Source organism: Procambarus clarkii, chromosome 76, assembly GCF_040958095.1.
Source record: "Procambarus clarkii isolate CNS0578487 chromosome 76, FALCON_Pclarkii_2.0, whole genome shotgun sequence".
Classification (NCBI taxonomy): domain Eukaryota; kingdom Metazoa; phylum Arthropoda; class Malacostraca; order Decapoda; family Cambaridae; genus Procambarus; species Procambarus clarkii.
In genome coordinates this window covers 3,128,781-3,156,631 of record NC_091225.1, presented here as the reverse complement: position 1 = coordinate 3,156,631, position 27,851 = coordinate 3,128,781, and the positions used below count along the sequence as shown (strand labels likewise).

The 27,851-nt window shown below is 45.5% G+C and overlaps 1 protein-coding gene across 3 annotated transcripts in view; it reads right to left on the bottom strand.

Moving 5' to 3' along the window:
* The window catches only part of LOC123771516 (probable glutamate receptor), a 135,719-nt gene extending 115,018 nt beyond the window's left edge, over positions 1-20,701 (bottom strand). For all 3 annotated transcript variants that reach the window (XM_069313813.1, XM_069313815.1, XM_069313816.1), the window contains exon 1: positions 20,614-20,701. The gene's annotated coding sequence lies outside the window, so the exon portion shown is untranslated. The remainder of the gene's footprint in view (positions 1-20,613) is intronic.
* Positions 20,702-27,851: the final 7,150 nt, after the last annotated feature.

Sequence of the window (27,851 nt, the reverse complement as noted above, 5' to 3'; positions counted from 1 at the left end):
ATGGCGTACCCAGTTCTTTAACTACTCGACCAACAGTGACTGTTCAAAAAGACATTGGTAGCCGAGGCTATTTCCCCAACATCCCGACAGCACTTGGTGATAAGCTTGGGCATAGATATTTCGTAAAATCATCTCACTCTGTGGGGCCACGTGAACAACACAAATGCGAACAAGCTTGAATGGTTCCCAAGCATATATGCAACTTAAAACTCCACACGCCAGAGAGATTCAAACCCAGACTGCCAGGTGCTCAATGCACCATGACATACCCGGTTCTTTAACCACTCGACCAACTGTGACTGTATAAAAGTCGTTGGTAGCCAAGGCTATTTCCCCAACATCCCGACAGCACTTGGTGGAAAGCTTGGGCATAGATATTTCATCGAATCAACTCACTCTGTGGGGCCACGTGAACAACACAAATGCGAAAAAGCTTGAATGTTATATATCCCCAAACATATATGCAACCGAAAACTCCACACCCCAGAGAGATTCGAACCCTATATATTTTGTCACATAATCTCTCTCTAGGAAGAGATTCGGCCTGCTCCATCATCGCCTATTCTATCATACTATACCTATAAATTCAAGAATTTACAGCAGCAATGATGACAACAACTTTTCAGACAGTGTACCACCAGTCCCCCTCCACTCCAACACCCATCACCCCACCTCACGCTGGGAGCTCACATCACAGGCAGAAACAAGCAGTTAGTGAGGCGGCTCATAGTTATCCATGACACTCAGCGCTACCTGGACAGCCGTTTCTCCTATATATAGAGGCTACCTGGCCCACAACGAATCAGATTACTCCTGAGTGCTCTACTGCAAAGATCTGTTGGCATATCTCGGTGTGGTAACGGGTTTATGCAGACTAGCTTACAGTATTCTAGCACCATATTTTATTTGCACATTAACGTAACGTAAATTTGATTGTTTTCATTTTGTTTGTTTTGCAGACGTTGTATAGAGTCAAGCCTGGATATTATTTTTTGTTTTGTAAATTGTTTAAAGTAATGTTTCTTAAGTAAAGTATTTTAAATTTTTCTTCTGTCTTATCCTACAGTTACCTCAACGTGAAGATTCAACTTGCAGTCTAACTTTTTCTTGCATTTTGTTTGTTTTATGTGACAGGCATACCATCTGCCCTAGAGAGACTGCACTAACATCCATATTTCTTGTCATAATATATATATATATATATATATATATATATATATATATTATATATATATATATATATATATATATATATATATATATATATATATATATATATGTATATATATGCGAACAAGCCTGAATGGTCCCCAGGACTATATGCGAATGAAAACTCACACCCCAGAAGTGACTCGAACCCATACACCCAGGAGCAACGCAACTGGTAACTACAGGGCGCCTTAATCCACTTGACCATCACGGCCGTCCATTTCGACCATTTGACGGCCGTGATGGTCAAGTGGATTAAGGCGCCCTGTAGTTACCAGTTGCGTTGCTCCTGGGAGTATGGGTTCGAGTCACTTCTGGGGTGTGAGTTTTCATTCGCATATAGTCCTGGGGACCATTCAGGCTTGTTCGCATATATATACATATATAATATATATATATATATATATATATATATATATATATATATATATATATATATATATAGTATATATATATATATATATATATATATATATATATATATATATATATATATATATAATTTATATATATATTATATGCGAACAAGCCTGAATGGTCCCCAGGACTATATGCAACTGAAAACTCATATCTTTACTGTTACTCATATGTTACTGTTACATACACCTGTGTATGTAACAGTAACAATTGTATAACAAGTTTTTAAAGATTGTTACTTGCTTAGCTAAACGAACTATGGGGTTCAGTTCCTGAACCAATTATGTGCCTCTGTAACCCTTTCCACCACCACCCACGGGATGGGTATTGGGTGCATACTAAAGAAGAAGAATGGAAAAATTATCCACGTTGATAATGTTAACAACGGCTTCAAGATCAAATCACAAAGTAGAACAGAACACAGACGATGCTTTTCCATCCCAGAAAGTTATCAACCCATGGACCCGCCTTCCTGCCGAAGCTGTAAATGATAAGAAAATCCTGCAATTCGAAATCTAAATCCGAAATCCTCAGGAAAAATAAGCAGACCTTTGCCAAATAGCCGGCTTTCTGTCCGCGTCGAGGCCACTAGATAGATGACGATTCTCAAGCAAATTTAGGTATATATGTGAAATTATATTGCACATTATCATGCACTATTGTGTATTATCATGCACGATTGTTTATGATAATGCATGCTAGTGTATTATTGTTATGACCCCACATACACCAAGTATGATTGATGTATGATGTGATCATACCGTAATATAAAATAAGACAGAATAACCTAATATAATGTTTTATGAAATATGTTTATGTATCTATTGTTGAATTCTATGCATTACTGTATATAACATACTTTATGTATTGTCATGTACTATGTATACATTTATATATCTGATGTGTTATGCCAGTATACGTATGCATTATTACGACATATACATTTTTCTGCTATCAAATGCAATAGCCTCTAATTAATTCGCACTCATTTTACTTACTACTTAACAAACTTGTATTGTGAGAATATGTACTAGGCAGAATATTGTTCCTTAGGTTGTGTATATTATACTTGTCTTAAGGTATAATGATGTATTAGAGCTTGACCAGTACGTTCTAAAGTTCTCCCTTCAACCCCCCTCCCCTCCTTTCCTCCCCTTGTGAACCGGTCAGGTCACTGATGCCATGTTTCGTATATATGAATTCCTTTTTTGATTATTTTGTATACAAAGATATAGTCTCTTGAGAGTGGCAGAATGCCTTAATACTTTCTTGGGAAATGTACTGCTCAATACTCTGTTATTGATATATATGTTTAAGGACTTATAGCTTGCAAATGTCATGTTCTGAGTTTGAGAGAGTTGAAAGAGAAGTGACGGGTACTTTGCAGTGTTGGTTCAAGTGCGACTCTCGCCCCCCCCCCGCCTCTTCCCCCGCCCGTCATTGCTGGGCTGACTTTCAGAATGATAGGCCGTGCTGCTTTCGGCTCTCATTTGTGTGTCATTTTCTTGGTTTAATGGCTTGTAACATATAGAAGGTACATGTATGCATGTATACTGGATCAGTTCTACCGATGTTCAACATTTTTGACAGGTGGTAGGTGGTATTTCTCTTATAATGTATGTGGTGGACCTCGGGATATTAAGTGACTGGATGATATGGCTTCCTCACCCCTTTAGTGATATTTTGTGACACCACAATCCTGTATTGTTGTTGATAAGCATGCCAGAGCTAGTGTACCACTGCACTAGGATAGAGCCTAATGACAGCTAGTTCAGAGAGGGTGTGCAGTACAGTGCATGATGATAATGATTCCCAAGAGTTGGAGTAAAGATTGTTAAAGGTGAAATAATAGGAGTTGTAGAGAACTTAGTTTTTGTTCATTTGCTTATTTCCGGTGTCCCATGTTATATGCCCCAGTAAACTGGTTGTCTTTATTTATTTTGTCTTTCCCCTAGACATAATATGAAAGCCTGGTAGTCTTATGTACTTTTTGACCATTTTATTATTACCAGCGATGCTATGGAGCATGTGGGCATGGCAATCACCTTGCACGATAATGTATTATAATGTACAACTGTATTATCATGCACGATTGTGTATAATCGTGCACGAACGTGTATACAATCGTGCACGATTGTGTATTATCATACACGATAAAGTATTATAATGTACGATTGTATATAGTCATGCACGAGTGTAGATCATCATCGACAATTATATATTATCATTCAAGATTGTATATTATCATGCAAAATTGTGTTTTATCATGCACGATTTTAGGATATCATGCATGATTGTAAGATTATCACGAACAATTGTGTATTATCATTCACGATTGTCATGAACGATTGTATATTATCGTGAACGATTGAATATTATTATGCATGCTTGTATATTATCATGCAATATTGTATATTATATTGCAAGATTGTATATTATATTGCGAGATAGTATTATAATGAAATATTGCAAGAGTATCATGCAATATTGTATATTATCACGAACACTTGCATATTATCATGCAAGATTGTATATTAACATGCAAAATTGTATATTATAATGGAATATTTTATACTATCATGCACGATTGTATATTAAAATACAAGATTGCATATTAACGTGCATGACTATAATATAATGCAAGATTGCATATTAATATGCATGATTGTATATTATCATGCACTATTGCATGGAATGAATATATCAGGATGTCAGTAAAGCAAGACTAATTGTTGATGTTTTTTATTTGTTCTCGTATTCACAAGTTATACGTTGTCAGTCACAAAACAGGAAGTACCCCGTTACCAGTCATAACACAGAAAGTTCCCCGTTACCAATCACAACACAGAAAGTTCCCCGTTACCAATCACAACACAGGAAGTTCCCCGTTACCAATCACATCACAGGAAGTTCCCGTTACCAATCACAACACAGGAAGTTCCCCGTTACCAATCACAACACAGGTAGTTCCCCGTTACCAATCACAACACAGGTAGTTCCCCGTTACCAATCATAACACAGGTAGTTCCCCGTTACCAATCACAACACAGGTAGTTCCCCGTTACCAATCACAACACAGGTAGTTCCCCGTTACCAATCATAACACAGGGGAAATCTTCTTAAGTTTAACATGAGTTCTATTTGAGGTTCATCTCATATTTTGTTGCGAATTTGTTTACATTTGACATTCATATTAAATTACATCACAACTAAACAACATTTGAACGATGAATTTTGATTTAAATGCCGACATACTTGAGAGGCGGAGGATTCTCTGTGCAGCCAGTATTACACAGAAAAATTTAGAAATTCCTTGATATATCTCGCTAACAAATTTAAACGTAATATTTATAACAATTTACCATCAATAAATTTAACCCAGTTTGGAGTCAGTATATTATTTTGTCGGGAGTTGAACATTCTCCGTATATTGACGGTAAAAGGTATTTTTCATGTGGTGACCAAATGCTCTCAGCTTGTTTGGCCCAGTTTTTCGAGTAGCCATGACAGTAAGTTGGGCAGTAGTAGTAGCCCCCAAGTGTTTGGTTGACGAAGGTGCTTTGAAGAGAGAAGTGCTGTGGAGACACGTTGACCTCTTCATCCGGCGCGTGTATCGTGGCAGGTGCAGGTCTACGGGGCCTGCCACTGCGTGTTCTGGAGTTGACGTTGCCTTCCAGCTGCCACCTGCTTATCCACCTGCCGACCGTCCTGAGGCTGTGGCCTGTGTTTCGCGCTATGTCCTGGGTCGTCCTCCCGCTCACCCACAGCCTCACGAACCCCACGCGATCAGCCACGCAAGTTCTCATCACTCGCCGTTTCTTCATGATTCTGTGCACAAGATTATATTACTGCTACCAGAGGGTATATGAATTTGAATTTATTAAAATAAAATACTAGAAGGAAACGCCCCCGAATCAGATTCCAGAATGGTCTTTATTAATACCCAGTATAATTATATAGCGATTGAAACTGATTTTTCGACTCGTCCTCAAACTACGCTCGTCGATGCGGCGGTTGACCCCAAAAAATGCCGTCAACAGTTGTAAGGTAGAGGGCAGTCAAAACCGGTATTTTATCAAATAAATGTGAATTATAGAGGATAATTTTGTGCAAAGTTAAGCGTATGTTAGGGTAAGAGGGTTGGTGGATACTTTGTTTGTATTCGCAGTCCGCTGGCAACCCGTCTTCAGGCACTGTTCATTCCTCCCAGTGGACTGTCCTCAGGCCAGGCTTCATTCAGCAGCACCCGTCCCCCAAGACTGTCCTCAGGCCAGGCTTCATACAGCAGCACCCGTCCCCCAAGACTGTCCTCAGGCCAGGCTTCATTCAGCAGCACCCGTCCCCCAAGACTGTCCTCAGGCCAGGCTTCATTCAGCAGCACCCGTCCACCAAGACTGTCCTCAGGCCAGGCTTCATTCAGCAGCACCCGTCCCCCAAGACTGTCCTCAGGCCAGGCTTCATTCAGCAGCACCCGTCCCCCAAGACTGTCCTCAGGCCAGGCTTCATTCAGCAGCACCCGTCCCCCAAGACTGTCCTCAGGCCAGGCTTCATACAGCAGCACCCGTCCCCCAAGACTGTCCTCAGGCCAGGCTTCATACAGCAGCACCCGTCCCCCAAGACTGTCCTCAGGCCAGGCTTCATACAGCATCACCCGTCCCCCAAGACTGTCCTCAGGCCAGGCTTCATACAGCAGCACCCGTCCCCCAAGACTGTCCTCAGGCCAGGCTTCATACAGCAGCACCCGTCCCCCAAGACTGTCCTCAGGCCAGGCTTCATTCAGCAGCACCCGTCCCCCAAGACTGTCCTCAGGCCAGGCTTCATTCAGCAGCACCCGTCCCCTAAGACTGTCCTCAGGCCAGGCTTCATACAGCAGCACCCGTCCCCTAAGACTGTCCTCAGGCCAGGCTTCATACAGCAGCACCCGTCCCCTAAGACTGTCCTCAGGCCAGGCTTCATACAGCAGCACCCGTCCCCTAAGACTGTCCTCAGGCCAGGCTTCATACAGCAGCACCCGTCCCCTAAGACTGTCCTCAGGCCAGGCTTCATACAGCAGCACCCGTCCCCCAAGACTGTCCTCAGGCCAGGCTTCATACAGCAGCACCCGTCCCCTAAGACTGTCCTCAGGCCAGGCTTCATACAGCAGCACCCGTCCCCTAAGACTGTCCTCAGGCCAGGCTTCATACAGCAGCACCCGTCCCCCAAGACTGTCCTCAGGCCAGGCTTCATACAGCAGCACCCGTCCCCTAAGACTGTCCTCAGGCCAGGCTTCATACAGCAGCACCCGTCCCCCAAGACTGTCCTCAGGCCAGGCTTCATACAGCAGCACCCGTCCCCTAAGACTGTCCTCAGGCCAGGCTTCATACAGCAGCACCCGTCCCCCAAGACTGTCCTCAGGCCAGGCTTCATACAGCAGCACCCGTCCCCCAAGACTGTCCTCAGGCCAGGCTTCATACAGCAGCACCCGTCCCCTAAGACTGTCCTCAGGCCAGGCTTCATACAGCAGCACCCGTCCCCCAAGACTGTCCTCAGGCCAGGCTTCATACAGCAGCACCCGTCCCCCAAAACTGTCCTCAGGCCAGGCTTCATACAGCAGCACCCGTCCCCCAAGACGCGTTCATAAATCTTTACGTATTGTGCATTTAACATAAGTTTGTTCTTACATATAAATTACTATTAATATAAATTAAAGTTTTACATATAGTTAGAAGTAGGTTAGGTCAGGTGTTTATGCTCTGTTGGCAATTATTCAACCTGTCCTCTTAAAAATAACGTCGCTTTTTGGTTGTATGTGCGCTATGGCCAAAAATGAACGTAATTTGAAATGAAACCGGCTCACAAAAGTGATGTACCGTCCCGTTTTCTGTTTGAGTCCTCTGGTTTACTCGGTTAGGAGAGAAAACATTCAATTAACGTTTTTCATGACGTTTTGAAACTTTAGGAAAAGTTCCTGCCCTCCTAACCTATCCTAGAACCCTTAACTTACTGTTTTGAAAAAAGAAGCCAAAATTTATTTTCTATTATTTTTCATTTTCAAATTACGTCCATTTTCGGCCATACAGGCAAATGACCAAATTCAGACGTAATTTGTAAGAGGACTGGGGATGAGATTTATATTTATTTAATTTATATGAATTTATATAGAATTTATATTACGGTAATTTATATATTTCGATTGCAATTTGTATGATGTTTAGTGGACAGTATTTCTGGAATAATCTCACAAATCGATCCTTACACATTAGGGGGGGGGGATTATATTAAATTTATATATATGCAGCCAATCAAACTACAGTATTAAACTACATATATTAGTATATAAATTGAGTAGGTGCCTTCTTATTCTACAGCAGGCTTAGTCCACCATGTATAACTAGGAGGTAGACACCAAATTATCCTCGTGAGAGGCTAGCTTCCATCATCCATAGTAACTGATGTACCAAGATTAATTCTTGCTTCCTCTTCTTGTTCCCGTCAAAGGGCGCTAGCTGTAAAGCCGAAATCCTAATATATGACAGCTATATCACAAAAAACACTGTATATTAAATAAGATAAAGACCAAGGCTTAATTACCTGTATTTAGAGCCTCGTTCGCGTCCTAACCGGAATTAATCATGTCTACCTAACATTACTGGCCAATAATGACTTAGATAAGATTTCGGAAAGACACTTCCCTTGTGGTTGTTGACAGCGTGTTTATGATGGTAGAACACTAATTTGATCTCCATAACAATTCGTCCAAGAGAAATTATAGGAGCTGAATTTGCTCCCCAGCGCCTCTGGTCTTAACAACGGCTGACCTTCACCATTGATGCTCCTGGCTCACTTTGTCTAGATGTCAGTAAGTGATAGAAACTTCACATTTACTTTATTTTGATACTGATAATTAAGTTAACTCAAATGAGATGTTCTTATGATATTAAAAGTCCAAAGACTAATGTATTTAAGAATAATTCCAAACAGAATAGCTGGTGAATTTATAGCATTATGCGGCAATAATATCCCGTTTTCTATTGACGGAAAATTCCACTACAAGCTACATTTTCTATGGGTTAACTTGTGTATACAACGGCAGCAGCAATATTATCTGCATATTGTATTAATATTAGTAAATGGTGTCGGGTTTTCCGACAACGAACCTGTACATCTTTTCTCAATCTTTGGCGGCTTTGTTTCCAATTATTAAACAGTTAATGATCTCCGAAGCACCAGGAGGCTGTTTATATCAATAACAACAGTTGAATGGGAAGTTATTTTCATGCTTGTAAACTGTTTAATAAATGTAACAAAAGCCGTCAAAAATTGAGGAAAGATGTACACATTCGTAAGTGCTTGCGTAAGTGCTTTCGTGAATCTGGCCCCAGGTTATTATTTGTATTTGATGTACGTGGGTGAAGCTTATACAGCAACTCGTCCTCGACTCAACTCCATTACATCCAGTGGTCGACCCCACAGACACATTCATAATTTTTTACATGCTGTTCATTCAAAACGGAAATTTTCTCATATATAAATTAATATTATAATATATTAGTATATTGTGCATATATAGGCATAGGTTAGGTTAGATTAGGTGTTTAGATTCTGTTGGCGATTATTTGAATTTGTGGGTGAAGCATTTACAGCATTGTGGTTCGAACAAAATTCGTCACAAGTGAAGCACTTGTTCCGAAAGTGTTCGAACGAAATCAGTTGTTAGTCGTGTGTAAACCGTTTTTCATTCATAAACAGGCGGTTTGGCGGGTGCATGGAATCACTTTTGGGTTTTTATTTGAAGGACGGGCTAGTTTACAGAGTTGTGATATGAACAGAGGTCGTCGGCGAAGCACTGTTCGAGAAATAGTCAAACGTCGTTTGATGCAAGTCGTTTATAAAGCGTTTAATCAACACATACACTGACAATAGAAGATTTGACATTGGACAACCAGAAGAAACATGCAATATTCTGCCCCAACCACCGTGTAAACACAGGAGAATGGTAAGCTGCGATGTTGTTTTTGAAGATTAGGCCACCACAAGAGGTGGCACGGGGTTGAATAGCCCGTTGAGCTGCGATGTGCTTATTAGCCTTTAAATAAGGTGCTTCACCTTTACCTCATCCCCGGCAGCAAAAAACTAATAAGTTTACGGGTTATTCTTGCCGTGCCACCTCTTGGGTGCCATAGTCTTCATCAATCATCAATCAACTATTAACTTCAACACAGCCACTCTTCTAATTAAAGAAGGTATCGAACAGCTGGACACCCTCATAAATACGGTTAAGCAGTATCCTCCCTCTCCCTCACGATAGGAGCTACATTTTTATTTTTTTATTTTTACATGCAAGCATGCAAGGGAAAAACAATAAATACAATAAAACAATAAATGAAACAGGACGCAACAAACAAAAAACCGCCGGCCAGAAGGACCGACAGCCCAGCACAACAATTAACAAAACCGGAGAAGGTAACAAAGGAGACATGAGATACACACATCAAGACAAAACAGTAAATAATGTACAAACATGCAAGCACGGCAAAGAAAACAATAACACATAGTAACAGTATTAAGCATTTAGCAAGAAAAAACAAAAACAAGACAATCACACCGGCCGGAAGGACCGACAACAACGCACAACATTATGAACAACATGTAAATACACAATCACAATATATAACAAACAAACACAACACTTTAAGCATGAATATAACACATAGGGCAAAGAAATAACACAATAAATGAATACACGAAGAAAAACTCACACCAAACTACCTGCTACAATCCCCCCCCCCCAAAATAAGGGGAGGCACGGGCACAAACTACACAAGGGCAAACAAGCAGCCATAAGGGCACACAGGACAAGAGTAAACACAGAAGTCAGGAGACATACTTGTCCGGAAATAAACTCCTAGGGAACCGGACATGAAACGCCTCCCAGAGCAACCACCGCCAAGGGTCGAGACCATCCACCGGGGACGCCATCTTATCCGGAACCCCGGCAACAAATATCCGCAAACAGGGGATCCAAATGGTATTACGCCGGAGGCGAGTGATTGGCACACGCTCCCACACGAAGACAGGCTCGTCACTAAAGTTCTGCGGCTCCTCGTACAATGGTAACGCAGCAATCCTCCTCCAGTGACTCTGCGGCAACGCAGACTCCGGCAACGCAGACTCCGGCAACACGTCTCCCAGGTGCCCAATGCACAGCCTCCGAGCCCAGACCCGCACAGAGGGCATCACCACAGGGGCATCAGAAGCTAAGGGCACACCGTCGGACGACAGCCGGGAATCCGATCGGCGTGGATCCTTCCGCAAAGTCACCACCAGGCTACGCCCAGCACCAGCATCCCCACCATCCCTGGCATCGGAAGCCACCACCCCCTCCCCCACCACGGAGAGCCTTCCGGTGGAGGAGCAGAAGGCGCACGTGCGACACAGCCACCGTCACCAGCAGGCACATGGACCTTCACCTCCACTAACCGTGGATCCAACTGCGCATTCGGACCCACACCGTCCACATCCGAGGATCCACAGTCACTAAAATCCCCAACAACGGCCCAGGCGGACGACGAATGCCTAGAACGTTTGGGCTCCGGCCGAAGATCGTCAGAGCCGGAAGCAGACCCAGAAACACGGGCACCACCAGCCGGACGAATCGAGGCCCGACGCAGAACGGCAGCAGCCTCTACCACAGGGGGAACCGGACCACACACAGTAGGAGGCTCCGCAGCCACTCCAGCACCCAGCACAGGAGGGACCCGAGGGGAGGACGCAGGGCCAGGTTCCACAGCCGAAGACGAGGAAGCAGACGGCGACGCTCCACAGGGATCACCAGGAAGGTCCACGGGAATGGCAGGGCCAGAAACATGGTCAGGAGGAACATCCGACGGCACCGCAACACCCGGAGGAGGGTCTGCGACAACCGGGGGAAAGTCGGGTGACGCTGGGGGATCATCAGCAGCGAACAGGACGCGCACCTCCTCACCCCCGGAGTCCTCCTCCAGAGGGAGTGGCGGGAAATCCTCCTCACAGAACAAGTTCACAGGAGCAACCGGATCAGCAGTACACCCGGCAGCCTGATGCCCCAACAAGCCACACCGGAAGCAAGTGTGGGGTTGCCGGGCATAGAACACCCGCACGTAGTACCCCAACAGCCGGATAAAGGACGGAATGTCCGACCTCAGCCGCATCCCGAGGGTCCGAATGTTGGTCTTCACCCCGGAATATGTGACAGACGATAGCGAGTTCATCCGCACACTGACGACGGAGCCGTACCTCTGGAAGAATCGCCGCAGGAGAACCTCAGGAAACTCCATGGGGGCGCCATGTACACTGACATAAGTTACATCTCCACTACGGTATGAAATAGTCACAGACCCTGCGCCGTCCTGCAGCTGCAAAGTACGTCCCTCGTACTTCCGGAGAAACACACGGTACACCGCCTCCCCGACAAACTTAATGACGACACGGCGAGCAATTACCAGCTCTACACCATACACATCCTGTACCGGGACGCGAAGCATGTCACTCAAGACTAAGTCCACCAACGGGTAACCAGCACGGCAAGTAAACTCCAATCCTATGGAGTTTAGCCACACGACAGCTGGAATAGGGCCGCCCATCGCAAAACACGCCACGTCCCCACCACCAGGAACAGCAGGGAAGGTAGACACCCCCACACCCCCTGCTGGCGAAAATGGCAACTACCATAGGAGCTACATAGTAAGGACTGGCAGTGTAAATGGGCGCTCAGCACATATCCTTACACGAGTAAAGATCACATTCGCTTCAAACATTTACCACCTACGGGTTCGTCATGCCCGTGCGACCTCTTGGGTGGCTTAATCTTCATAAATCAATCAATCACAAGTAACTATTCGAACTCTGCCTTTGATAATGTTGCCAAGAGTCAACAAAACGCGTCTCTTAGCGATTCACATGTTACCCTTTCTTTTCCGGTCTATATATCTCCTCTGTCTTGAATTTTATATACTTCTGAAGATGAGTTGAATTACATGAATAAAGGAGAAGTCAAGGGGATAAATAGGGGACGAAGCACATACAAAGGTGTAATAGGCCTGTTATGTTGAGCAGGCCTCAACATAACAGGCCTATTACACCTGATTTATCTTTGTATGTGCTTCGTCCCCCATTTATCCCCTTGACTTTTCCTTTATTCTACTTGTTTTATTACCTGACCCCGTACTGGTATAAATTTAACGAGATCAGTGATTTCTTTTCACTTGAGAATGAACCATGGAGGTTCGAAACGTTGTGCAAATTGTATAAATAAGTGTAATACATTCTATAGTAATTCACTTTTTTCTTTACCTTAAAATAACGAACATGAGTTTTGGAGAACTCCTCTTTCAGCTAAGCCCTGATGCTAGAAAAAATAGTTAGGGGGATAGAAGCCCTAAATCAGAAGATAGTAAATACAGAATATGCAGTCATATTCAATGAGACATTATATGTATATATATATATATATATATATGTCGTACCTAGTAGCCAGAACGCACTTCTCAGCCTACTATGCAAGGCCCGATTTGCCTAATAAGCAAAGTTTTCATGAATTAATTGTTTTTCGACTACTTAACCTACCTAACCTAACCTAACTTTTTCGGCTACCTAACTTAACGTAACCTATAAAGATAGGTTAGGTTAGATAGGGTTGGTTAGGTTCGGTCATATATCTACGTTAATTTTAACTCCAATATAAAAAAATTGACCTCATACATAATGAAATGGGTAGCTTTATCGTTTCATAAGAAAACAAAATAGAGAAAATATATTAATTCAGGAAAACTTGGCGTATTAGGCAAATCGGGCCTTGCATAGTAGGCCGAGAAGAGCGTTCTGGCTACTAGGTACGACATATATATATCCAAAATATTTTGGAGAATTGATTTTTGAATTACCATCAACAGTAAAAAGAAACATAAGAAAGATCGAGAAAATTCGTGTTAGAATTACTAATCTTACTTTTTCGTTCATATTTAATAATATATGTCTACAGGAAAGACTGCTACCAAAATATATTAATATATACATATGTATATATATATATATATATATATATATATATATATATATATATATATATATATATATATATATATATATATATATATATATATATATATATAGCCAATACCTATGTTGACTTCAGTGCTACACAAGCAGGAGGAGCTGCCAATCACCGGGAAGCGGCCAAGTCACGTAAATACAGAGACCTTGAGCACCACTACAATTTTGTCCCCATTGCCTCAGAGACGCTTGGTGCCTGGGGTAAAAGTGCTGCTAGCTTTTTAAAGGAGTTGGGGTCTAAGCTAATCGAAACAACTAGAGACCCCAGAGCTGCCAGTTTTCTTTTTCAGCGCCTTAGTGTGGCAATCCAGAGAGGAAATGCTCACTGCATCCATGGTTCGTGCCCGCCATCTGAGGAGCTGGAGGAGCTATTCAACTTATGACAAGCAGCCTTGTACCCTGTATGTAATCAATATTGTAACTTTTTTTGTGTAATGACATTTTCAAATAAAGTTAGATAAATATACACACTTAACAAAAGAATAGGGGTGGTAGGAGAAGAAAATATCAAAGTGTTCAGTGAGGATCCAAAAGGTCTTCTCTGAGTACTCTTTATTTTCTTCTCTGAGGCTATGGGTCCCTACATTTGCACCAGAGGAGGTACCCCTTCTAGGTTTAAATATATATATATATATATATATATATATATATATATATATATATATATATATATATATATATATATATATACATATATATATATATATATATATATATATATATATATATATATATATATATATATATATATATATATATATATATATATATATATATATATAGGAAGGGAGTACCACCTCTAGCTGGAAGAAGGGGGACCCATAGCCTCGGAGGAAACCACGCATAACGCATTAGAGGGAATGTTTAGATCCCCTCCAATACAGTTTCTGTGTGCTTTTCTCCTACCACCCCCTTCCTTGAATATTTTTTGTGCTTTATTATGCATTTGATGGTTACAAGATATACATGGGTTGATACAAAAATAATAATGCAAAAAGGTGCTTAAAGGTTATGGATCTCTTGAAGAACACAACAATGGGAAACATTGATGAATGTCACAGACGGGTTCGATCATTGTTGCAAGTCAAACACTTCTTCGAATTCCTCTGAAGTTGGACTAGTGCCCAAGACGCAACAGGCATTTCCCCTCTGAATCGCAACACTGAGGCGCTGGAACAAGAAACTTTTTGCTCTCTGGTCTTTTGTAGCGCTGATCAATTTGTCCCCCAATTCCTTCAGGAACTTCAATGCACATTTTCCCCACGAACCGAGGGTCTCCGAGCCGATCGGAACAAAGCTGTAGCAGTGTGCTAGACCTCTGTATTTAATAATTTTCTGCGATATCCTGAAAGAAGCAGCACCACCGCTTTCACGTGTGCTGTAGTGGAGGTAGGTACTGGCCAGTGTGGCAGCGCACGTGTAGTCCCATACCACTTGCTTACCATCCTTCCAAGGTAGCAAGGTGACCCCATCAGGGCGCTTCTGAGGGTCGTTAGGTCTGGATAAGTGTGGTTCTCTTTGTGCCGGGCAGCGGGCTGTGGCGAGGCTCCTCTTGATGATGTCGTTGACTTCTTCATGTCTTGCAATTTTACCCTGTGATTTACGACGTACCAGACCATGACGACCATATTGGTCTGCCATCGCAGTTCCGCAGATGCACCTATGTTCGGTGAGGATGGGGGCGGCAAGGCGAAGGGCAACTCCAATGCGGAGAGCGTCATGACTGAGGCGAGTTCCCAGGGCTGCATTGGGCACAGCAAATAAAAAATCCCCGGCGTGGGGTGCTGTTACCGCTAGGAGGCGGGCTTTGTTTTCAGCATCAGCGTTGTCAATCATTGCTGTGACAGTCTTTTCCATTATGGGGCTATCCCAGTGGGCCTGCTTGTGGTCTTTTGGGACTTGTGGTCGGGGTTGAGGGTGTGCAATGGTGTCCCATTGTCTGGCTGCTTCGATGAACGTTTGATCATGAGTTCCCGCTGTCTCTCTCATACGCTCTGGTAGGATCTGCCCTACCAATTCGTTGGCTGCTGTACATGAGGATAAGAATGCTGGAAGTGCTACCTCAGTTGCCTTTCGTATGCCTATCCCTCCAAATCTCACTGGTAGTGTTGCTTGGTCCCACTGACTGTCATCTAAATCTAGGTTGAGCGCCTTCCTGAATATTGACCTGAGGAGCTCATCATATTGATTTAGAAGTGGGTTGCCAAAAGTTGGTGCACACCTTAAGAAGTATGTTAGCCTGGGCAGGGTAAGGCACTTTGTGAGAAGGTAGAGGGCATCGTGGGAGTCCAAGTCCCCAATTCTCTCTTCCATCCTCTTTAGGTCTCTAAACTTTTCGTCAAGGACTGCAGCAATGGCATTGTGGCCCAGAGGTGCTCCGAGTAGTGTGCTGTCGGTAGGTTTAACGACTGAGGCTTCTGGTAGAACTGATTTCACTGCTCTAATGATTACTTCACTAGATGCAATAATTTCGCACTTGGAGGGGCTAAGAACGAGACCCATGGACTCCCCCCGTGTCTTCACCAGCTGTAAGTCTTCTAGCAGGGAATCTTGTGTGCCTGCCAGAGTGCCATCATCCAGGAACCAGATGTTGAGCTCGCTGGACAGTCTGGTTGTAATTTCTCGAACCGCTATGCAAAAGAGGAACGGTGCAAGTGGGTCACCCTGTTGAATTCCCACTGCTGAGGTGACTTCATGTTTGCCAAACAGGAGGGTTGAGTCTTTGCTGTAGCCTGCTGACACAAACGGGAGAATGCTTGGGCAATGTTCCTGGACTGCAGTGAGGATTGCTTCCCTTTTGACCGAGTTGAAAGCGTTTTTAAAATCTAATTTTACTACTGCCTGGTCTTCAGTAAGAGAGCTAATGTAGGCTCGTGCAGCATGAGCCGCTGCTTCACAGCCTTGGGGGACTCCAAACCCCAGCTGGTTGGGTTGCAGCATGGTGGCTGCTTCCGTTCGGATACCTCTGACAGCAGCCCTTGCAACTAGGCGGCGAAGGGTATTACCAACGGCAATGGGTCTGATTCCTCCCCCCTTCTTTTTGAGGGCACATAGGGATGCACCAAAGAAGAATGGTTTGATTTCATCAGGGATTAACCCGGCGAGGCAGTTGTTGACAAACGTTGTGATTTCTGTCAGGAGCGCTTCTGCAGCTGGGCCAAGAACAGGGTTCACCATTTCCTTCACATGTTGAGGTCTTACCCCTGTGTAGCCTCCTGAGGAGCCCGGGGGAAATGAAACGATAGCTTTATAAACCTCTGACTCCCGGAGGACGAGAGGTTCCTGATTAGGGGCGAGCCTGACCTGTGGGGGAGGTCCACCTACGGCCCTGACGGGGTGTTTTTCTCTCAGTGCATGGGCTGTGGTTTCATCACTGGGCAAAATTTTGTCCTCACTTGTGATTAACCTGAGTGCCCCGACTGTATTGCCCTCTTCAATTTTCTTGCTGACTTGGGTACCTAAATTTCTGTTGTCGCTGATTGTCGTACTTGGTCTGCCTCGGCGGTGTTTGGTGTGTTTGGGGAGGCGGACTAGGTTGTCAGCCCTCGGAAAATCCCTAATTGCTTTATTGACGGATGAGGCCAGTGTCTTGCCTCCTCCTTACATATATATATATATATATATATATATATATATATATATATATATATATATATATATATATATATATATATATATATATATATATATATATATATATAACTGAAAACTCACACCCCAGAAGTGACTCGAACCCATACTCCCAGGTGCAACGCAACTGGTATGTACAAGACGCCTTAATCCACTTGACCATCACGACCGGACAAAATGAGGTGATAGCCGAGGCTATTTGAACCACCCCACCGCCGGCACTCGGATAGTAATCTTGGGCATAGCATTTTACCAAATCACCTCATTCTTTGGGGCACACGTGAGGAACACAAATGCGAACAAGCCTGAATGGTCCCCAGGACAATATGCAACTGAAAACTCACCCCAGAAGTGACTCGAACCCATACTCCCAGGTGCAACGCAACTGGTATGTACAAGACGCCTTAATCCACTTGACCATCACGACCGGACAAAATGAGGTGATAGCCGAGGCTATTTGAACCACCCCACCGCCGGCACTCGGATAGTAATCTTGGGCATAGCATTTTACCAAATCACCTCATTCTTTGGGGCACACGTGAGGAACACAAATGCGAACAAGCCTGAATGGTCCCCAGGACAATATGCAACTGAAAACTCACACCCCAGAAGTGACTCGAACCCATACTCCCAGGTGCAACGCAACTGGTATGTACAAGACGCCTTAATCCACTTGACCATCACTACCGGACAAAATGAGGTGATAGCCGAGGCTATTTGAACCACCCCACCGCCGGCACTCGGATAGTAATCTTGGGCATAGCATTTTACCAAATCACCTCATTCTTTGGGGCACACGTGAGGAACACAAATGCGAACAAGCCTGAATGGTCCCCAGGACAATATGCAACTGAAAACTCACACCCCAGAAGTGACTCGAACCCATACTCCCAGGTGCAACGCAACTGGTATGTACAAGACGCCTTAATCCACTTGACCATCACGACCGGACAAAATGAGGTGATAGCCGAGGCTATTTGAACCACCCCACCGCCGGCACTCGGATAGTAATCTTGGGCATAGCATTTTACCAAATCACCTCATTCTTTGGGGCACACGTGAGGAACACAAATGCGAACAAGCCTGAATGGTCCCCAGGACAATATGCAACTGAAAACTCACACCCCAGAAGTGACTCGAACCCATACTCCCAGGTGCAACGCAACTGGTATGTACAAGAACGTTGATGTACGTTGCACCTGGGAGTATGGGTTCGAGTCACTTCTGGGGTGTGAGTTTTCAGTTGCATATTGTCCTGGGGACCATTCAGGCTTGTTCGCATTTGTGTTCCTCACGTGTGCCCCAAAGAATGAGGTGATTTGGTAAAATGCTATGCCAAGATTACTATCCGAGTGCCGGCGGTGGGGTGGTTCAAATAGCCTCGGCTATCACCTCATTTTGTCCGGTAGTGATGGTCAAGTGGATTAAGGCGTCTTGTACATACCAGTTGCGTTGCACCTGGGAGTATGGGTTCGAGTCACTTCTGGGGTGTGAGTTTTCAGTTGCATATTGTCCTGGGGACCATTCAGGCTTGTTCGCTCCAATATAGAAGCATCAAGAAATATGGACCAATAGGCTTTCTACAAACACTTCTATTCAATACCCATTGTTTCTGTTCTGTCTTGTGTTGATACTTTTAATACCCTATTAATATCCTCTCCTGTTCTGTCTTGTGTTAATGCCACATCACCCTTCCCACCTCACTCAAATGTAGATATAAAATCAGAGATACGTTCTAATCAGTTGTGTATTTGTGAAGTCTTTGAAAATGTAATAAGTTTTACGAAACGCGCCCGTGTCGCGTCAGACTAGAAATAAAAATGAATTTTAGAGAAGTGGTTACTCATGAGAAGCCTACTCATGAGAAACTCTCCAGACACAAAACAGAACGCTTTAAAAGAGACTAACGTCGTCTATGCCTTCAAATGCCCACTTGGGGACTGTAAGCTCCAAAAAACCCAGTATATAGGCAAGACAACAACATCTCTTTCTAGGCGTTTAACGATGCATAAACAACAGGGCTCCATTAAGGAACATATAATCTCTTCCCATAACCAAACCATCGCCAGAGAAATCCTAGTAAACAACACAGAAATCATCGATAGATACAGCGATAGCAGGCGGCTTGACGTTTGCGAGGCACTACACATCAAGAAGTCAACACCAGCAATCAACAGCCAATTATTGCACAACTATATTCTACCCACCTCAAGACTCCGCTCCAATATAGAAGCATCAAGAAATATGGACCAATAGGCTTTCTACAAACACTTCTATTCAATACCCATTGTTTCTGTTCTGTCTTGTGTTGATACTTTTAATACCCTATTAATATCCCCTAGTGTTCTGTCTTGTGTTAATGCCACATCACCCTTCCCACCTCACTCAAATGTAATGCCACATCACCCTTCCCACCTCACTCAAATGTAGATATAAAATCAGGGAAACGCAAGTTCTAATCAGTTGTGTATTTGTGAAGTCTTTGAAAATGTAATAAGTTTTACGAAACGCGCCTGTGTCGCGTCAGACTAGAAATAAAAATGAATTTTGGAGAAGTGATTTTTGATTTACCTCCAACAGTGAAGCGTAATGTACGAAAGATTGAGAAAATTCGTGTTAGAATTATTAATCTTACTTTTTCGGTCATATTTAATAATATATGTCTACAGGAAAGACTGCTACCTAAATATACTAATATATATATATATATATATATATATATATATATATATATATATATATATATATATATATATATATTTGAATACAAGATAAGAAGAAGGTAATAAGATAAGTAGTAAGTAACACAATAAGAAGTAAGGAAACTGTAGAAGGCCTATTGACACATGGAACAACATCACCTCACTCTCCTTTACATATGCAGTTGCTGCAGCTAATTGTATCCACTTGTGCTCTGCATTTAAAAATATTTTCAGGGTCAACGAAAGGCATCTCTTAGCTTAGGGCCATAATAATTGTAAAATGAACTATTTGGAGTCAATTTATCAATCTTATCGAATGAGAAACATAAGACACACAGAGGAGATTCATGATAGAATCATTGATCATATCCTTACTGGTATACACAATATGTAATGTTTACAATTAAGACTACCAGAATTTTTAGTAAATATGAATACTCAAATGTTTATGCAAGGTTACTCTAACTGGAACTTTGGGGCATTAGAAAAGTCACTACAGAGTAGAAGAGAAGAGAGGAGAGTGGATAAGAACAGTGATGAATCAAACAGAGTACTAAAGAGACGAGAGTGAACCATAATTACCAACCAATGAAGAAGATGTTACAAGCTGAGAGGGAATACAAGACCTCAGTGGGGCGCGCGAGGACGGGGAGTTAATTGACGTTAGAAGCAGTCAGACGGCGGTGGTTTACTGAGCCCTCGACCCACGGGCAGGTGTATATATTGGCTACGGACCTGCGCACAACACCACGACAGCTGAGCATCTACGCACAACACCACGACAGCTGAAGATCTACTCACACCACCAAGACAGCTGAGCATCTACGCACAACACCACGACAGCTGAGCATCTACGCACACCACCAAGACAGCTGAATATCTACTCACATCACCAAGACAGCTGAAGATCTACTCACATCATCAAGACAGCTGAATATCTACTCACATCACCAAGACAGCTGAACATCTACTCACAACATCACGACAGCTGAACATCTACGCACACCACAAAGACAGCTGAAGATCTACTCACACCACCAAGACAGCTGAATATCTACTCACACCACCAAGACAGCTGAATATCTACTCACATCACCAAGACAGCTGAATATCTACTCACATCACCAAGACAGCTGAAGATCTACTCACATCACCAAGACAGCTGAATATCTACTCACATCACCAAGACAGCTGAAGATCTGCGAACACCACCAAGACAGCTGAATATCTACTCACATCACCAAGACAGCTGAATATCTACTCACATCACCAAGACAGCTGAAGATCTACTCACATCACCAAGACAGCTGAATATCTACTCACATCACCAAGACAGCTGAAGATCTACTCACATCACCAAGACAGCTGAATATCTACTCACATCACCAAGACAGCTGAATATCTACTCACATCACCAAGACTGCTGAAGATCTGCGAACACCACCAAGACAGCTGAAGATCTGCGCACACCACCAAGACTGCTGAAGATCTGCGCACACCACCAAGACTGCTGAAGATCTACGCACACCACCAAGACTGCTGAAGATCTACGCACACCACCAAGACTGCTGAAGATCTACGCACACCACCAAGACAGCTGAAGATCTACGCACACCACCAAGACTGCTGAAGATCTGCGCACACCACCAAGACTGCTGAAGATCTGCGCACACCACCAAGACTGCTGAAGATCTGCGCACACCACCAAGACTGCTGAAGATCTACGCACACCACCAAGACTGCTGAAGATCTGCGCACACCACCAAGACAGCTGAAGATCTGCGCACACCACCCAGACAGCTGAAGATCTGCGCACACCACCAAGACAGCTGAAGATCTGCGCACACCACCAAGACAGCTGAAGATCTGCGCACAACACTGACGGAGGTAAATTACACACGAGACCTAACCCATTCGGAACACTTTCCAAGAACCACATTGGTTCGACGATGAAACAACGTTATTACCAACGTTGAATTACCGTCTATGACGATGATTTGCCTGTAAAAAGGAATATGACGGGATGTCACCGTGTGCTACTCTAAGGACCTGCCATCACGTCCTTGATACTTATGAGGTCAGCATTTGAAGTTCGTTTAATCTAACTCAATCATACCTGCGGTATATTACCTTATATTACTCAAATTTAATTCTATATCAAGATTACTTTTGGCATCACAAGTGAGGAGACGACCAACTAGTACAAGAACCATCTGCTGAGTTTATATTGTTGCTGGAGTTGTTAATGCTGAGTGACAGTCACCCCGTGTGTTACTGTGAGGGACGGTCACCCCGTGTGTTACTGTGAGTGACGGTCACCCCGTGTGTTACTGTGAGTGACGGTCACCCCGTGTGTTACTCTGAGGGACGGTCACCCTGTGTGTTACTGTGAGGGACGGTCACCCTGTGTGTTACTCTGAGGGACAGTCACCCCGTGTGTTACTGTGAGGGACGGTCACCCTGTGTGTTACTCTGAGGGACAGTCACCCCGTGTGTTACTGTGAGGGACAGTCACCCCGTGTGTTACTCTGAGTGACAGTCACCCCGTGTGTTACTGTGAGGGACGGTCACCCCGTGTGTTACTCTGAGTGACAGTCACCCCGTGTGTTACTGTGAGGGACGGTCACCCCGTGTGTTACTGTGAGGGACGGTCACCCCGTGTGTTACTGTGAGGGACGGTCACCCCGTGTGTTACTCTGAGGGACGGTCACCCCGTGTGTTACTGTGAGGGACGGTCACCCCGTGTGTTACTCTGAGGGACGGTCACCCCGTGTGTTACTGTGAGGGACGGTCACCCCGTGTGTTACTGTGATTGACGGTCACCCCGTGTGTTACTGTGAGGGACAGTCACCCCGTGTGTTACTCTGAGGGACGGTCATCCCGTGTGTTACTGTGAGGGACAGTCACCCCGTGTGTTACTGTGAGTGACGGTCACCCCGTGTGTTACTGTGAGTGGCAGTCACCCCGTGTGTTACTGTGAGTGACAGTCACCCCGTGTGTTACTGTGAGTGACAGTCACCCCGTGTGTTACTGTGAGTGACAGTCACCCCGTGTGTTACTGTGAGGGACGGTCACCCCGTGTGTTACTGTGAGGGACGGTCACCCTGTGTGTTACTGTGAAGGACGGTCACCCCGTGTGTTACTGTGAGGGACGGTCACCCCGTGTGTTACTGTGAGGGATGGTCACCCCGTGTGTTACTCTGAGGGACGGTCACCCCGTGTGTTACAGTGAGGGACGGTCACCCCGTGTGTTACTGTGAGGGACGGTCACCCCGTGTGTTACTCTGAGGGACGGTCACCCCGTGTGTTACTGTGAGGGACAGTCACCCCGTGTGTTACTGTGAGGGACGGTCACCCCGTGTGTTACTGTGAGGGACGGTCACCCTGTGTGTTACTGTGAGGGACAGTCACCCTGTGTGTTACTGTGAGGGACGGTCACCCCGTGTGTTACTGTGAGAGACAGTCACCCCGTGTGTTACTCTGAGGGACGGTCACCCCGTGTGTTACTGTGAGGGACGGTCACCCCGTGTGGTACTGTGAGGGACGGTCACCCTGTGTGTTACTCTGAGGGACGGTCACCCCGTGTGTTACTCTGAGGGACGGTCACCCCGTGTGTTACTGTGAGGGACGGTCACCCCGTGTGTTACTGTGAGGGACGGTCACCCCGTGTGTTACTGTGAGTGACAGTCACCCCGTGTGTTACTCTGAGGGACGGTCACCCCGTGTGTTACTGTGAGGGACGGTCACCCTGTGTGTTACTGTGAAGGACGGTCACCCCGTGTGTTACTGTGAGGGACGGTCACCCCGTGTGTTACTGTGAGGGACGGTCACCCCGTGTGTTACTGTGAGTGACAGTCACCCCGTGTGTTACTGTGAGGGACGGTCACCCCGTGTGTTACTGTGAGGGACGGTCACCCTGTGTGTTACTGTGAGGGACGGTCACCCCGTGTGTTACTCTGAGTGACAGTCACCCTGTGTGTTACTCTGAGGGACGGTCACCCCGTGTGTTACTCTGAGGGACAGTCACCCTGTGTGTTACTGTGAGGGACGGTCACCCTGTGTGTTACTGTGAGGGACGGTCACCCCGTGTGTTACTCTGAGGGACGGTCACCCGTGTGTTACTGTGAGGGACGGTCACCCCGTGTGTTACTGTGAGGGACAGTCACCCCGTGTGTTACTGTGAGGGACAGTCACCCCGTGTGTTACTGTGAGGGACGGTCACCCCGTGTGTTACTCTGAGTGACGGTCACCCTGTGTGTTACTGTGAGGGACGGTCACCCCGTGTGTTACTGTGAGGGACGGTCACCCCGTGTGTTACTGTGAGTGACGGTCACCCCGTGTGTTACTCTGAGTGACGGTCACCCCGTGTGTTACTGTGAGGGACGGTCACCCCGTGTGTTACTGTGAGTGACGGTCACCCCGTGTGTTACTGTGACGGACAGTCACCCCGTGTGTTACTGTGAGGGACGGTCATCCCGTGTGTTACTCTGAGGGACGGTCACCCCGTGTGTTACTGTGAGTGACGGTCACCCCGTGTGTTACTCTGAGTGACAGTCACCCCGTGTGTTACTGTGAGGGACGGTCACCCCGTGTGTTACTGTGAGGGACGGTCACCCTGTGTGTTACTCTGAGGGACGGTCACCCCGTGTGTTACTGTGAGGGACGGTCACCCCGTGTGTTACTGTGAGGGACGGTCACCCCGTGTGTTACTGTGAGGGACGGTCACCCCGTGTGTTACTCTGAGGGACGGTCACCCCGTGTGTTACTGTGAGGGACGGTCACCCCGTGTGTTACTGTGAGGGACGGTTACCCTGTGTGTTACTCTGAGGGACGGTCACCCCGTGTGTTACTGTGAGGGACGGTCACCCTGTGTGTTACTCTGAGGGACGGTCACCCCGTGTGTTACTCTGAGGGACGGTCACCCCGTGTGTTACTCTGAGGGACGGTCACCCCGTGTGTTACTCTGAGGGACGGTCACCCCGTGTGTTACTCTGAGGGACGGTCACCCCGTGTGTTACTCTGAGGGACGGTCACCCTGTACTCACCTAGTTGTACTCACCTAGTTGTGCTTGCGGGGGTTGAGCTCTGGCTCTTTGGTCCCGCCTCTCAACTGTCAATCAACAGGTGTACAGGTTCCTGAGCCTATTGGGCTCTATCATATATACACTTGAAACTGTGTATGGAGTCAGCCTCCACCACATCACTTCCTAATGCATTCCATTTGTCAACCACTCTGACACTAAAAAAGTTCTTTCTAATATCTCTGTGGCTCATTTGGGCACTCAGTTTCCACCTGTGTCCCCTAGTGCGTGTGCCCCTTGTGTTAAATAACCTGGCTTTATCAACCCTGTCAATTCCCTTGAGGATCTTGAATGTGGTGATCATGTCCCCCCTAACTCTACTGCCTTCCAACGAAGTGAGGTTTAATTCCCGTAGTCTCTCCTCGTAGCTCATACCTCTCAGCTCGGGTACTAGTCTGGTGGCAAACCTTTGAACCTTTTCCATTTTAGTCTTATGCTTGACTAGATATGGACTCCATGCTGGTGCCGCATACTCCAGGATTGGTCTGACATTTGTGGTATATAATGTTCTGAAAGATTCCTTACACAAGTTTCTAAAGGCCGTTCTTATGTTAGCCAACCTGGCATATGCTGCTGCTGTTATCCTCTTGATATGAGCATCAGGGGACACGTCTGGCGTGATATCAACCCCCAGGTCTTTCTCTCTCTCGGACTCTTGAAGTATTTCATCTCCCAAGTGATACCTTGTATCTGGTCTCCTGCTTCCTACCCCTATCTTCATTACATTACATTTGCTTGGATTAAACTCTAACAGCCATTTGTTCGACCATTCCTGCAGCTTGTCCAGGTCTTCTTGAAGCCTCAAGCTGTCCTCCTCTGTCTTAATCCTTCTCATAATTTTGGCGTCGTCAGCAAACATTGAGAGGAATGAGTCTATACCCTCTGGGAGATCATTTACGTATATCAGAAACAGGATAGGTCCAAGTACAGAGCCCTGTGGGACTCCACTGTTGACTTCACGCCAGTCTGAGGTCTCACCCCTCACTGTAACTCTCTGCTTCCTATTGTTTAGGTACTCCCTTATCCACTGGAGCGCCCTACCAGTTACTCCTGCCTGTTTCTCTAGCTTATGCATCAACCTTTTATGGGGTACTGTGTCAAAGGCTTTCCGACAGTCCAAAAAAAATGCAGTCCGCCCACCCTTTTCTTTCTTGTTTAATCTTTGTCACCTGATCGTAGAATTCTATCAATTCTGTAAGGCAAGATTTACCCTCCCTGAACCCATGTTGATGGGTTGTCACGAAGTCTCTTCTCTCCAGATGTGTTACTAGGTTTTTTCTCACAATCTTCTCCATCACCTTGCATGGTATACAAGTTAAGGACACTGGCCTGTAGTTCAGTGCCTCTTGTCTGTCACCCTTTTTGTATATTGGTACTACATTAGCAGTCTTCCATATTTCTGGTAGGTCCCCCGTTTCCAGTGACCTACTATACACTATGGAGAGTGGTAGGCAAAGTGCTCCTGCACACTCTTTCAATACCCATGGCGAGATTCCATCCGGCCCAACAGCTTTTCTCACATCCAGCTCCAATAGGTGCTTCTTGACCTCATCTCTTGTAATTTCGAACCTATCCAAGGTCACCTGGTTTGCTGCCACCTCTTCTAGCGCCGCGACATCTCCCTGTTCTATTGTAAAGACCTCCTGGAACTTTTTGTTGAGTTCTTCACACACCTCTTTGTCATTCTCTGTGTACCTGTCCTCGCCCACCCTAAGTTTCATCACCTGTTCCTTCACTGTTGTCTTCCTCCTGATGTGACTGTGTAGTAGCTTGGGTTCGGTCTTGGCTTTATTAGATATATCATTTTCATACCTTTTCTCAGCTGCTCTTCTCGCACTAACATACTCGTTCCTGGTTCCTGTGTGTTACTCTGAGGGACGGTCACCCCGTGTGTTACTCTGAGGGACGGTCACCCCGTGTGTTACTGTGAGGGACGGTCACCCCGTGTGTTACTGTGAGGGACGGTCACCCCGTGTGTTACTGTGAGGGACGGTCACCCCTTGTGTTACTGTGAGGGACGGTCTCCCTGTGTGTTACTCTGAGGGACGGTCACCCCGTGTGTTACTGTGAGTGACGGTCACCCCGTGTGTTACTCTGAGTGACGGTCACCCCGTGTGTTACTGTGAGGGACGGTCACCCCGTGTGTTACTGTGAGTGACGGTCACCCCGTGTGTTACTGTGAGGGACGGTCACCCTGTGTGTTACTGTGAGGGACGGTCACCCCGTGTGTTACTCTGAGGGACGGTCACCCCGTGTGTTACTGTGAGGGACGGTCACCCTGTGTGTTACTGTGAGGGACGGTCACCCCGTGTGTTACTGTGAGGGACGGTCACCCCGTGTGTTACTCTGAGGGACAATCACCCCGTGTGTTACTGTGAGGGACGGTCACCCCGTGTGTTACTGTGAGGGACGGTCACCCTGTGTGTTACTGTGAGGGACGGTCACCCCGTGTGTTACTCTGAGGGACGGTCACCCTGTGTGTTACTCTGAGGGACGGTCACCCCGTGTGTTACTCTGAGGGACAGTCACCCCGTGTGTTACTCTGAGGGACGGTCACCCTGTGTGTTACTCTGAGGGACGGTCACCCCGTGTGTTACTCTGAGGGACAGTCACCCCGTGTGTTACTCTGAGGGACGGTCACCCTGTGTGTTACTCTGAGGGACGGTCACCCCGTGTGTTACTCTGAGGGACAGTAACCTCGTGTGTTTGGTATTTTATAAGGAAAAGCAACACCAGGTCTATG